This window comes from Rhipicephalus microplus, chromosome 9, assembly GCF_043290135.1.
Source record: "Rhipicephalus microplus isolate Deutch F79 chromosome 9, USDA_Rmic, whole genome shotgun sequence".
Taxonomy (NCBI): domain Eukaryota; kingdom Metazoa; phylum Arthropoda; class Arachnida; order Ixodida; family Ixodidae; genus Rhipicephalus; species Rhipicephalus microplus.
In genome coordinates this window covers 90559670-90574446 of record NC_134708.1, presented here as the reverse complement: position 1 = coordinate 90574446, position 14777 = coordinate 90559670, and the positions used below count along the sequence as shown (strand labels likewise).

Here is a 14777-nt window from a genome sequence, read left to right as displayed (position 1 = left end):
TTCACTAGTGCGAGCAAGCACAATTCTTCTATTTGCGGCTCCCGATTTGCTCTGAACCTGAATCACCTTATGTAACCACCATTTTTCATGCTATTGAACCAATTTTAAACGAAGTGGGTACAAGACGACAGGGTGGAAAAAAAACTTGATGCCCTGACAGGTTTAGCCAACGCTTTGAGCGCAAAAGCGCCCAGTACTGTAAAAGATTTGGGAAAGGTACTGCTTGAGATGACTACTAAGTTCCTTGATGCTCCTTTCAATATCAAGACTCATGTGGAAAAAGTCAATCCCTTGAACAACGCTATAAAGGCTGAATTGGCATCTCTCAGGGCATCTGTACACTTTACAAGTGAGAGTTTCGATGAACTGAAAACAGAAATAAAATCGCTGCGCAAAGACCTCAATGATGCAAAAAACCGTAACCTCGAGTTTCAGAAAGAGAACACGCAAATTAAGAAAGAGCTTTGTGACACAAGAAAACAGCTGATTGACCTGCAGCAATATTCGAGGCGCAACAATATTGAATTCAAAGGTATTCCTTTTGCCGAGAACGAAGCCCTAGAAAAAGTTGTGGAAAAGATTGCTGACTGTTTGCGCGTTGAGCTGACCAGTCAAGATTTGGACGTAGTGCACAGAGTACCAACAAAGACAAGCAATGTACCAAATATCGCAGTAAAGTTTGTGTCGCGGTCTAAGCGTGATAAGGTCCTAAAATCGACAAGAAAGAACAGCCTGAACACAGCGATGCTTGGTTTCAAGACAAATGTACCCGTGTTCGTGAACGAACACTTGTGTCTCGAGAATTAAGTTTTGCTAAGTAAGACCATACAGAGGAAAAAAGACAAAAACTGGAGATTCGTCTGGGTCTCTGAAGGAAAGGTATTGGCAAGGAAATCGGAGAACTCGAAGGTCATTCACATCTCCTGTGAAGATGACCTCACGAAATTAGTATAGGTACTTCTGCGCATAGACCACCGAAAGCGCCTTTTGTTATAAAATGGCAGTCACGATACCTCAAGCAGATCAACTATTTAGCGATACGTGTACTAATATCTTCCACTGCAATATCCGCAGTATAAGAAAAAACGTGAACTTGCTTCTCGCTTTTCTATCAAAACATGTCCACACTTTTGATGTACTAGCGATCACGGAAACGTGGTTAAAGAAGGGTGAGACAGTGCATGTTCCTGGATACGTAACCCTATCGCATCAGCGTGATTCTTGTTCGCGTGGCGGCGGCGTCGCATTTTTATTGAAAAGTGGCTACGCTTTTACGGAGCTATCATCACTGAATTGCAGCTCCGTTGATATAGAAGCTCTTTTTGTTAGACTACACTCTTTTGGTATAATCGGCGTCGTTTATCGACCCCCGAATTCAAACATTAACCGATTTTTAGACAAGATGGAAGAAATTTTTTTTAATCTATTGGCGAATTATAGCAACCCGGTTGTAATCGTTGGAGACATGAATATTGACACCTATAATTCTAAGTATACCAGTTACGCACAATTACTGAGCTCATTCAGTTTTCGTAACCTAACAATTGTTTTTGCTGATGTACTAGTTACCCTACGAGGGTAACTAGTACATCAGCAAAAACAATTGACCATGTTTTGACGAACATACCATCTGGAATGAATGCTGGCGTTTATGATGAGGCGATATCAGATCACCTTCCTGTTTTTGTTTCCATAAATGACACACGAAAAAGCAGCACACCACGTATCACAACAGAGGGCAAAATAGATTACAATTTACTACGAAGCATCATTCTCGCCATTGACCCTGACAGTCTATGTAACGATGACGTCAATGTTGAACTTCAGAACTTAATAAAATTCCTTATCAGACCCATTGGAAATAGCCGCTCAAACGTATCTGCGCGCTCATATAAAACCCCGCTATGTCCTTGGATGACAGCAGAAATCCTTGACCTGCTGAAGACGAAAGATTTTTGGTACCATAAATGGAAGAAACATAAAAATAATAAATATTACATTGGCCAGTTCAAAATTATCAGGAATAAATCCGTGGTGCTTACGAGGCAGCGAAAGAAGGAATATTACTCTCGCCTAATAGAACAAGCTCAGGGCAACTCTAAAAAAACTTGGGAGATCGTAAACGAAGTTGTTGGCAATCAACCACGACAACGCTTGCTACCTGATTCTGTTGATGCACAAACTCTAGATAACTTTAATCATTATTTCACTAAAATTGCTCCGACGTTAGCAATGCAATTTCCTTCCTCCACTCCTCAATGTTTTTCGCCGTCTTTGCCGAATACGTTTGCGGTACACAACATTAGTCTCGACGAAATTCAAAACACTGCTGCTAATTTAGCCACCAATATAGCCAGCGGGATAGATTGGATCACAGCGCGGATAGTAAAAGACAATATTGATGTCTTAGGCCCTATCCTATGCCATATATATATAACCACTCTTTGCGTACGTCAACATACCCATCCTGTCTGAAAACTGCTAAAGTAGTACCGGTGTACAAGGAGGGTGATCGCTCTGATCCCTCAAGTTATAGGCCTATATCTGTTTTAAGCATAATAAATAACGCATTTGAAAGAATTCTAGCAAAACGGATGCGTGTCTTCCTAGAAAAATATCGTGTAATATGCGCCGAGCAACATGGATTTCGGGCGCACCATTCCACCGCCACTGCTGTACTATCTGTATCACAAAAGATTAACGAAGCATTAAATAATAACCTCCTTGTAGCAGTAGTTTTTCTTGATTTAAAGAAAGCATTTGATACAGTTGACCATAATATATTACTCAGAAAATTAAGACACTACGGTTTACGTGGCAAAATTTTTGACTTACTTTCTAGTTACATGAGCGAACGTCAACAAATGGTGATTATGCATAATCTCACTTCCTCCCTGGTAAATATACACACAGGGGTACCACAAGGCTCCGTTCTTGGACCCTTACTGTTCTCACTGTACGTAAACGACCTACCAAACATATTGACATCGGCGGAGATGCTAATGTACGCTGATGATACAGCCGTTATAGTTACTGTAGACAATATAAGGGATCTCGAGCATAAAAGTAATGTAGAATTAAAAAATGTTTGTCAGTGGTTTATAGTGAATAAACTAACACTGAATGCAAACAAAACTAAATACACTATTTTCCACTCCCGTTATCGAGATATAAGTAATTAGTCCATTTGCATTACAATAAATAACTGCGTGCTTGAGAAGACGAAAGAATTCAAATATCTGAGTGTAATTCTTGATAGCCAGCTAAACTGGCAAAGCCACATTAACTCTGTATGCGCTAAACTGGGATCTGGATGCAGTACATTATTAACCGCTAGAAATTATTTTAAAAGTAGTATTCTCCGAATTCTCTATTTCACATTTTTTCATTGTCACCTAACATACTGCATAGATTCAAGGGGATGGACTTTTAAAACATATCTAGAACCCTTACGTATACTACAAAAGCTAGTACTTCGAGTAGTAAACAGTGCTAGATATGATCAACACAGCGCGCCATTGTTTCGTAATATGGAAATCATACCATTCGATAATTTACGACAGCAAAAAATTGCACTTACCGTCCATAATGTTATTTCTTATAACCTGCCCTTTTATATATCTGTAATTTCATCCTCTTGCCGCCTTACCAGACGTGCCACATTACATAATTTCAATCTTCCGCCTACTAACAATGTTTATGGCAAACGATTGCTACAATTTGCTGGAATAAAGGTTTCGAATGATATACCATGCCAAATAAAAGAAAGCAAAAATTTTGCCTGTGATCTTAAAAAATACTTTCTGCAGAAAAATGAACAGGAACACTAACACACACTTTGTTGTAATCTCCACTTCGTTATGTATAGATTATATGTCTACCAAAATCATACTTGACATGGTATACGTACTTTTATGTATTTGATGTATTGTATACATACAATCCGTTGTTTGCATGGAACAATGCTGCAAGATACTGCAATTGACTTATCACAAATATGTTTCCTTCTTATATTTTGTGTCGATTTTTTTTCTTTTTTTCTTGTAAGATTGAAGTGTACTTATAAAATATCTGCTTTGTTAACACAATCTGTTCCTTTAAATGCATATTTATTTAGACCCCCTACTAGCCAGTAGTTATGGGTCTAACCAGTGTTGTGTATTTTCATGTAATAGGAGAATTTGAAATAAAATAAAATAAATAAAAATATCCGCACCTACTGGCCACCAAATAATAAAACTATATCAAAATACATTACATACACTTGTCTACTCTGTTACTCTTACGTTACCCTCACACTGGGATACTAAACTCGGTAAGCAGGAATGCTATTTCACTGATGAAAAGCACCGAGCAGCGAACCAACATAGGAAAAACATCAGAAGCGATATAAAATTGCCAGCAAAATAAAGTGCATCAATAACTAGTCCGCTTTGCGGGCGTATCATTTAAGGATCTTTAATTCTTGAGAAGCTTGTGCACTTCAGGTAAGCACAAGGGCAAATCGAAAAAAGCATAAACACACCACTAAAAATCCACGCGGTGATTCAAGGTTACGTAGCGACGTTGCTCATATCAGGAATAAAACCGCATTCACACACGCACACACAAGAAGCCTTGTCGAAGAAATTTACTTACAGCACGGTGCTCCACGCGGTTAGGTCGCCTTTGCGACACGAACAAACTCGACGATCGGCGATGACACGCTGCTCCGGATGGCTTCCAGATGCATTCTTCGACCGAAGTGAGCGCTATATGTACACAGCACACTTACAAGCAAGAAAAGCGAAGAGCAATCGGATTAAGCGCCCGCAGTCACCAAGGTAGGGCCAATAAAACAACCAAAGCCATGGCCAGCTGCGGGTAAACTCGCCTATGGTTGTCTTCGGTCCTGGCTCGTTGTTCTTTACCGTCAATGGCTTCGAATATTTTGTGAAATGAAAGCGAACCAACACGCCTTCGTTTTTTTTATTTATATGCAGCTAATTTAGGTTGAAAAATGCAGTGTAACACGAGCGCGAATAAACGAGTTGTAAACATGCCGAATCTGCGCGATCAAACATTTTTTCCATACTCTTTTTCAATGTTTAATTGAAATAATGGTACAGATTTAGCATTTTAGGCCCTTATTTTGGCCTTCATTACAGTTAGGTATCAGTATCTTTTATTTCCTGGCATGTGCATATATTTTTTCCATCAGCTGAATACCGTGCTTTTTAGCAGGGCGTCGTCTGCTACAGAAACTTTCTAGGTGGCACGCGTGCCAGATGTCGCTACCTTAAAAATTATGGAGGGACCTTAGGCGCTCCCCGATTGCTCGGGGTCATCGCTCACAGGGATTCATTGGCTGTTCGAGAAGTGACGTAGGCCTACCGGTGGTCTCGCCGCCGGGAGGCCGTTCCTCACAAACCAACATGGCACAGACCAAGCGAGGGCAGTGAGGACTGTGGGAAGCGTTCAGCCACGTTGGAAAAAAGAAAATTGTTCTGAGCAACTTCTGGATTTCAGAAGCGACATGCAGCAACGAAGGTTATCAAAAACAGAAGGAAGTTGTGCAAACGGTAGTCGTGTGATTGTTCCTGGCAGTGAACGACACTTTGTGATCTTGCGAGTGTTGAGGGACCCGGTGGTCCCAGGTGCGGCGAAAAAATGGTGAGTGAGCTCACTTTGAATTACTTGTGTTATTCTTTTCAGGACGTACTAAGATTGGATAATGTTGGGTTGATAAACAAGACACGCGATCAATAATTGGCTAATTTCTCAAGACGTCAGTGAGAAATCTGCGAAATTTCGATATTGCGTTGTTCGGACTACGCGTTTTTTTTTCTAAACATAATTTCGCTAAATTAAAATGTAGAGGTGAGCGAGTTGGTACTGATTCCATGTGACGTAAATCTGGCGCAAAAAAACTGAATACCACAAGCGCTTGTGGATGTTCACTTTCTTGTACTCGTCCTTTCTTGTGCAGTGTTAACGCCTTAATTACTTGGGTATTATGAATGAAGTCGCTGTAACATTCGGAGCCCTGATTATATATGAAAGAATAGAAAATATCATAGTTTTAGGTTTATCCTATCAAACGTTATTAATTGTTATGGGTAAACCTAATTGATTAAAGGATATTTTTGGTCTTGTTTGTACACACAAATGGTGAGATTTGTTCATTTTTCATATCAATAAATGCCAGGTGGAGGTCTACCACTGCATAAAAGTTATTTGGAAAGAATATGTAAGCTGAAATAAAAAAAAACTTGAATAACTAAAAGCAGCGGCAATTCTTTATAAGTTTGGTGAATTGAGGCAGAGCAATGTAAATCGTACACACTTAGAACGCATACACGCACTCATACTTGTGAAAAAGTTATTTTGGTTGGATAAATGGTATCTTGGATAACAATCTAGAAGTATACTAGACTCTTCGCGGGACCTGCTGCTTTCAGGAAAATGAAGAGAGGGGCGAAAAAAAACTGATGATACTGCAGACGATGAATGCAACAAAAAAAGGCCCGAATCTGCAAGTTACACTGTAAATGTCGTCGAAAGACGATAGTCTTGCGCCTGGAGAGAGTGAATAAAACGTTTATTTGATGTTCTGCGCAAGAAAATTGGTGAATGGTATTCTGCAGGCGCTGCGTAAGAGCGCCTCGAGCGAGTGGCGGAGGCGAACGAGCGCATCTAGGCACGTTAGACACAAGTGCCATCTGGCAGTTATCTTTAAAAACGAAGGCGTGCAGCCATCGGAGAAAGATGCGCGCCCGTCTCGGAGGTGGTAAGGTGTAGAACGCAAAGCACCTGGCAGGTACCACCACCGTGACGTCGTAGGAAAGCGTTGGAAACACCTTTTTGAGCATCGCGTCGCACAGTCAGCGCAGCGCGATTAAACGCTGCATTTCTCAGAGTTACTTATGTGTGTCTTTTCTAGTATGAAGGCAGACATTGAAAACATCGAAGCGTTGTCGTGGGGCCTCAGATATGCGCAATTATTGCTTTGCAATTGCCAATCGCACAACTATGAACACTAAAACTTGAGCAATATTGGTGGGAACTATGGATGGGGTTGGCCGTTTGGTGCCGTTTAAGGAATCTTTAGGGCGGACAAACAGAAAAATGTACAGATAGAGAAACCAAAATTTTTCCGTCGAAGGTCCCCAAGAAAGACTATCGTCATTAAAAGGAGGGTTGCTTGGCAGAACGACTCGTGCAGCGCTCGACGTTTCTGTGAAAAGGGGGGGGGGAATAGTAAAGTTGACTGAAATTACAGCCCGGCTCAACATTCTGAGATGGAGAAGACATTGTAGTCAAAGAAAGAGAGAAAGGAGCAGGACCCTTTCAAAAACGTAGCCGTATTTTCTGTGTTGACAGTGGGAGAGAATATTATCCTTGCTGCTGCATTTTTTTAAAGATGATAGTTTTTCTTGGGGACCTTCAAAGCAAAAGTATGGCCTGTCTGCCTGTCTGTACAGTTGTCCGTTTGTCCACCCTTTACGGTACCCAAAATGGCATCAAAGTGACCAAACGATACTCCAAACGGCCGACCCTATCCACAGCGCCCACCAGTGTTGGTCAAGGTTCAGCGTTCATAATTGTGCAATTGTCAACTCAAAAGCAAATATTACGCATATCTGAGGCACCATGTATGTGTATGTGTATATGACGTATGTGTATTTTTACTATAAATGGCATACATCAATAATTTTAAGGATCGTAACCTTTATAACGCTGCGCTGGCCATCCAACGCTTCACGAAACGGCAAGCGTTTCCGACGCTTTGCTAAGACGACACGGTAGTGGCACCTACCCGTCACTTTGCGTTTACACCTTATCACCTCAGAGACAAGCACACATGGCGCGCGCCCCGTTTTCCTGCATAATTGCCAGATAGCGCTCATGTCTCACGTTTGACGTGACTTGGTGGACTCGTTCGCCTACGCTGTACGCTCGAGGCACTCTAACGCGGCGCCTCCAGAATACGATTACCCAATTTTCTTGCGCTGAAAAACAAATAAACGCTTTGTCCACTCTCTTCAGACGCAACACTATCAATTTTCGACGACATTTGCGGTGTAACATGCAGATAAGGGGCCATTTTTTTTCTCTTTTCAGTCATGCTGCTGTGGCTGTGGCTGCAGTTTCTTTTTCTTGAAGACGGGTGTGCGAACAGTGCTGAGACGTAGTTTTGACTTTGAAAATGCAACGACACCGGCTTGTGAACAGAAGAGGGGAAAAGAAAATTTTTTAAAGCCTAGTACGCTCGTCGTGACGCTTGCGCGTGGCCTCCGAACGTGTGCACGGACTTTTCAGTTCAGTAAACTGGTCGGCCTTCCCTTATTTCTGTGAAAATGCAGTTGGCTTAAGTGGCGTAATGTTTGTGCCTTTTATGGCTTATTTTTTTCGTTACGTTGTAGTGAACTTTTCCTTATTTTGTGCTTGAAGCTGTTCATCTTCAAGAAATACATGCTCATAGAATAAAAATTTTTGAAAAATGTTCACAACGACAAGTATCAAAACAGAGCGAACAGTGCAAATTAAAAAAAACAATGCCCGCTTATCTCGAAGCTCAATTTCCTAAGGGGATGAAGGTACGGTTTTCCTAAAAACAGGCCGCAACCATGCAAACTGAAAATTCCCACTTTGCTAGAAGTATGACGGTGAGCACGCACTAAAATGCGACTGTAATAATAAGAATTATTATTTTATAAAATTTTGTATTTATTGGTAGGGGTATTCCTGATGCCTTCTACAAGAGTACCGAAAAGGGATTATTTTGGTCAAAAGTTGATTTTTACTGTATCAGCAAAGCTAGAGCTATCGATTTTGATACGAAACTTTGGCCAGTTTCGAGCTTTGTTCACGTCAGGGAGGCGTGTTTTTATCATATTCCGGCTGTCTCACACTAGATTACATCGGATGTTCTTCTTAATATTGAACGCTCATCCTCTTTTTGTGTGCGTGTGTGTGTGCGTGTGTGTGTGCGCGCACTTGTGTGCTGAGTTTTAGAAGTTGCTTCTACTCAGAGACTCGCAGACTGTATAGTGTCCGTGGGTTAGCTGTTTTCAGTTTCCCTGCTTGTCACATGATTTGCAGTTCTCATGTATAGTAACATTTCTTATATATTATGCGGGAAACAATCAGCTCAAGCCTTGCGTCATTAATGAATCTGATAGATGGTCCTTCGGGGATGGTGAAGAGTTGTTCTCGGTGGCCACGCTTTCTTCGTTTGTCGTGCATAATTTTGCAGCATTATGGGGTTCATTTTAGAGCACTGCGCTTCAAACTTCAGTGCTGTTGATTTCATTTGATCTGTCCTATTGCGTTTTGTTTTTAGGGGCTTTCTGCTTGTTTGTTCAATCTTGTCTCCTTTTCCTAAATGCTGGGTAGTCATCGAGAATCGGCAGCTTATTTTGATTAAATCAAAGAATAAGAATTCAAGTGCTTCCTTCAATTTCATCGGTTAAAGCTCTGTGGAAAAGAATACACAGTACCTGTGCAGTGCTTGCAAGAGAATAGAGATTTCCTTCATCTAAACGATGCGTAAGAAAACCAGCATACCTTAAATCAATGGCGGAGCAAACGCTTTGAAAAGACTGGTCCACCTAACTGAAATACTGTCTAGACAAAGTAAGTTCATTCGTAAAATACTCCAGAGGTACCGCACAGAAGCTGCGGACTGCCGGAGTGAAAAACCCTGGAAAAATGCGCCGTAGATGCCAGGTAATCAGTCCGGCCAGCCGGAGGTGAATGCCAGTAAAACGTACTCTGTTGGCGCCACGCAATTTTTCCGGTCTGCCGCAGTGAAATATCTTTAAAAGGTGCTCCGGGTGCGCCACGCGATTCCTCCGGAAAACCAGAGCAAATTTTTCTCCGGATATCCGGAGCAAAACCTGCTCCGAATAGGGGATACGCTAGAAAACAAGTTTTTTACTCCGCCCTCGGAGTACATTTTTTTACAGTGTGAAGCTACGGACCAATGCGCTGACACGACTGCGTGCACTGTACGTTGCGCAAAACATTACAATAGGAAATTCAACATTCGCGAATACTGAACGAACGAGCTTAGGGGTGACATGAAACCTCTGCACATGTCGCCTTTTGGACAGAGCGAGAAACGAACGGTATAGTTAGCAGTAAAAGCCAACAAACTGTATCTGCTCCTGTATCCGCTTGATGTTTTTTTTCTTTTTTTCAATTATTGTAATAGAAATGGAGTGCCATTGCCACAATTGTAATTTTATTTATTACTGGTAACAGTTTATTGCGTTTAACAGAAACGTAAATTTTAGTAGGAGGTTACGATCGCATCTGTTTCGCGTATATGACATGCAAAAATGTAGTCGAGCTGTGAATTAGTATATTGACTAATCAATGAAAAAGAGGATAAGTGTGTATCGTCTTGGCGTGGCGGTTAGACTACTCGGCTCAGAATCTGTAGGTTGCGCGTCACACTTCTTCTGAATGAAGTTTTTCTTCTTTCTGGGCAATTTGTTTATCACTGATGCTTTTGTTTCATGCCTTATATTTAAAGCTTGTCTGTGTGGCAGCATGGCAGGATAATTCTGACACACAAGAGAGGTTTTGCGCGTCGTTTTTTTTAGTATCTCGCATGCGCCAGCATACACCACGTGCCCCCATATTATGGCACCAAAATCCACCATACGATGGTGTAATCCCCATGGTGGAAATATCTTCAGTAGGGAACTTAACTCTCCTATTCCAATGAGTTGACAGCATACCTTGTCTCTTTACCACCTGAAAAACGCTGCAATGCTGTGATAACCAACATCAAAACAGAAGGTGCTCCCAAAAGCGATGTATATGATGCTGCACCTGGTGCAGCTTGATTTACCAACATTGACATCGTGTGGCTGCAACGAATAAAACTAGCAAAAACGGGCCCATCATAACACGGTGGTAAACGCTATCTGGTGGGCATAATTCATTATCATCAGTGCAATCATAGACATCTTCGCAGCCTGTTTATTATAATGGAGACGAGTTATTCTGTGTCACTTGGCCACAACCGAACTCTATTAATGTTCAACAACGTAAAACCACTTTAGGGAGTTTGGTGGAGATGGAGTAAGGCGCAAGTCACAAGGCAGCATGTAAAACTGCCGGGTGAAATGGGCGTAAATTGATCTCTGTCAAACTCCCTAGGGCAGTTTTACGTTGATGGAGTTCAAGAGAATTGGGTGTTGGCGCTGGGGCAGAGCCATTGCATTTGCTGAGGTTCCGAGTAAGCAGGGTGTTTGAATTACCTGTCGGTGCATTACTGTCGCTACAAGAGTGATGTTTTGTTTTCATAAAAAGAAACCGCCATCGAGTCAGGAACAAAACTCCGCATACTTGTGGATATTTATTGGTAGAAGAACATCAAAGTTAATAATTTTAAAGTCAGGAAATATGATACACTCATGTGACAACATTCTACTCTTCATTGCTTTGTCTCATTAGCTGAAGACATCGGGGAAAGAAAAGGAGGTGCGCGGTTCGAGGTCTTATGATGCGATTAAAAAAAGCTCGACAGACTGCATGGGGTGGTGTACGGAGAAAATAATTGGTCACGCGCAAATTGTAGTAGGACTGGTTCCCTGGAAAGAGAAAAACAAATATTCAGAAAAGTGCAGTGATGCGAAACTGTAAAATACCTAAATGATTAAACAAAAAATTATATATATATATATACATATATATATATATATATATATATATATATATATATATATATATATATATATGTATATATATATATATTGCCGCAGTACAACGTGAACAAAGCACAAGTACGCCTTGAGGCAGCGAAAGCAGCGTGTTCTCAACAGCTGAGCCACAAGATCTTCTTCGTTCTCGCGTCAAGCCACAGGCCCACTACCTGGTGTCTGCTAAATCCCCCCATCATCGTTTTTGTCCACATGTAGACACGGGTCATTTGCCTCTCTCTCAAAGAGCATCAACCCGATGCGAAGTCAATAATGCAGTTTTTGTTAAAAAATAAGTCTCACGCAATCACTCGCTGACGTAAGGCTTCATGCGCACTACATGAACGAGTTCAGGATGGTGCTGGCGACGATTGGTACTACACGAATTGTCAGGAACAACATCGTAAGTGACGTCACTCAGTTGTCGCAGCACTCGGTATGGCCCAAAGTATCTTCTTAAGAGCTTTTCTGATAGTCCTCGTTTCCGTATGGGTGTCCAAATCCATACTTTGTCGCCAGTTTGATAGACAACTGCTCTGCGGTGAGCATTGTAGCGGCCTGCATCGTACTCTTGCTGCTGGCGGATCCGTAAACGTGCCAGTTGTCTAGCTTCTTCCGCGCGTTCCGTAAAGGTGTTGGCGTCTGGGTCGATGTCGTCACTTTCGTGCAGCAGCATCGCATCTAACATAGTTCGTACTTCCCGTCCATGAACGAGGCTGAACGGGGTCAAGCGGGTCGTTTTTTGCTTGGTCGTGTTGTACGCAAACGTTATGTATGGCAAGATTTCATCCCAATTTTTGTGTTCATTGTCTACGTACATCGAAAGCATGTCTTCAATGGTTTTGTTCAGACGCTCCGTCAGCCCATTTGTTTGTGGGTGGTAGGCAGTGGTCGTACGATGCGTTGTTCCACTCAGCATCAGGACGTGATCCAAGAGAGCTGCCGTAAATGCGGTTCCTCTGTCTGTGATCACGACGGTTGGTGCACCATGCCTCAGTACAATATTTTCGATGAAAAATCTTGCCACCTCCGCTGCTGTACCTCTCTGAATAGCTTTTGTCTCGGCATAACGGGTCAGATAATCCATCGCGACAATAACCCAGCGGTTTCCTGCAGTGGAAATAGGAAGTGGGCCCAAAATGTCCATGCCTATCTGGTAGAATGGAGCTGTTGGGACCTGCACGGGTTGCAGTAGGCCAGCTGGTTTAGTCGGTGGTGACTTGCGTCGCTGGCAGTCGAGACAGGTACGAACGTGGTGCTTCACGGCTGTGGTTAGTCTCGGCCAGTAATATCTTTGCTGTACTCTGGCCAACGTTCTCATGTAACCCAAATGGCCAGAGGTCACCTCGTTGGTGCATGCTTTGAGTATTTCGGTACAAAGGGCTGCTGGTATGACGAGCAGATAGGCGGATCCTGTCGACGAAAAGTTTCTTTTGTAAAGTACTCCGCCCCGTAAACAAAACGATCACAATACTCTTGCGAAAACTCTTGGCGCCTTCTCAGATCTGCCTTCCAAGTAGTTAATTAAGCCAAGCAACTCAGTGTCGTCACGTTGTTGCTGCGCAATGGCGGTCGTGTCGAGGACACCGAGAAATGTCGTTTCCTCCTCCTCGGGTAGGGTTGCCGACTCAATGGGTGAACGGGACAGACAGTCAGCGTCCATATGTCGCTTACCTGACTTGTGCACGACCGTCATGTCAAACTCTTGCAGTTTTAGGCTCCAACGCGCTAATCGGCCGGTGGGATCTTTTAGATTAGTTAACCAGCAAAGGGAGTGATGGTCACTAATAACTTTGAAGTGTCGGCCATACAAGTACGGGCGAAATTTCATCACTGCCCATACTACGGCGAGGCATTCTTTCTCTGTTGTTGAATAGTTAGCCTCTGCGCGTGGTAGCGTTCGGCTTGCGTAGGCGATCACTCTTTCTGTGTCCTCTTGCCGTTGCACAAGCACAGCCCCAAGACCTACATTGCTAGCGTCTGTGTGAAGCATCGTCGGGGCTTCTTCGTCGAAGTGGGCGAGCACAGGGGGCGTTTGGAGACGTTGACGCAGGTCATTAAAGGCAGCCTCCTGTTCTTCTTTTCACTCAAAGGTAACATCATCTCTTGTGAGACGAGTTAGTGGCGACGCGATGCGGGCGAAGTCTGCGATAAACCGGCGATAATAGGCACAAAGGCCTAGGAAGCGTCTGACAGCCTTCTTATTGGAGGGTACTAGGAACTGTGCGACGGCGGCGATTTTTCCAGGATCGGGCCGGACGCCTGCGTTGCTGACGACGTGACCGAGAAACTGAAGTTCATGAAAACAGAAATGGCACTTTTCTGGTTTCAATGTTAGGCCCGCGAACCGTATGGCACGTAAAACAACTTCCAGTCTTTTGAGATACTCGTCAAAAGTGGTCGAAAACACTACAACGTCGTCCAGATAGACTAGGCACGTCTTACACTTCAATCCCGAAAGTACCGTGTCCATAAGCCTTTGAAAAGTTGCGGGCGCGGAGCACAAACCGAAAGGCAAGACATTAAATTCGAATAAACCATCTGGGGTCACAAAAGCGGTTTTCTCTCGGTCTCTTGAGTCTACCTCAATCTGCCAGTAACCACTCCTCAGGTCCATGGAAGAAAAGTAGCGAGCGTGCCGAAGTATGTCAAGGGAGTCATCAATACGTGGGAGCGGGTACACATCTTTCCTGGTCACCCGATTCAGCTTCCTGTAGTCCACGCAAAAACGCAGGGTGCCGTCCTTTTTCTTTACTAGCACCACAGGCGATGCCCAGGGGCTCTGCGACGGCTGAATGACGTCATCAGCAAGCATTTTCGCGACTTGTTGTTGTATGGCTTCGCGTTCCTTTGAAGCTACGCGATAAGGGTTCTGGTGGATAGGTCTCACCGTGTCCTCGGTGATTATTCAGTGCTTTGTCAAAGGTGTTCGACCAACTCGTGATGTCGTTGAAAAGCAGTCGCGGAATTCGGCTAGCAGCTGAAGAAGTCTCTGTCGCTCGTCCTTTGACAGAGTGGTGCCAACATCGAGAATGGGTTCTGGTTCTTGTTAAGGCTCTTCGTCCAATACCGACAAACATA

The 14777-nt window shown here is 43.0% G+C and overlaps 1 protein-coding gene and 2 long non-coding RNA genes across 3 annotated transcripts in view; 1 reads left to right on the top strand and 2 right to left on the bottom strand.

Annotated features, from left to right (window-relative positions):
- Window positions 1-14777, bottom strand: part of LOC119163154 (uncharacterized) — a 511564-nt gene that overhangs the window by 112832 nt on the left and 383955 nt on the right. The gene's annotated exons all lie outside the window — the stretch shown is intronic.
- The window catches only part of LOC119165553 (uncharacterized), a 36723-nt gene that overhangs the window by 10065 nt on the left and 11881 nt on the right, over window positions 1-14777 (top strand). The gene's annotated exons all lie outside the window — the stretch shown is intronic.
- Window positions 11322-14777, bottom strand: part of LOC142771997 (uncharacterized) — a 31877-nt gene continuing 28421 nt past the window's right edge. The window contains exon 4 of the long non-coding RNA XR_012886227.1: window positions 11322-11588. This is a non-coding gene — a long non-coding RNA (uncharacterized LOC142771997). The remainder of the gene's footprint in view (window positions 11589-14777) is intronic.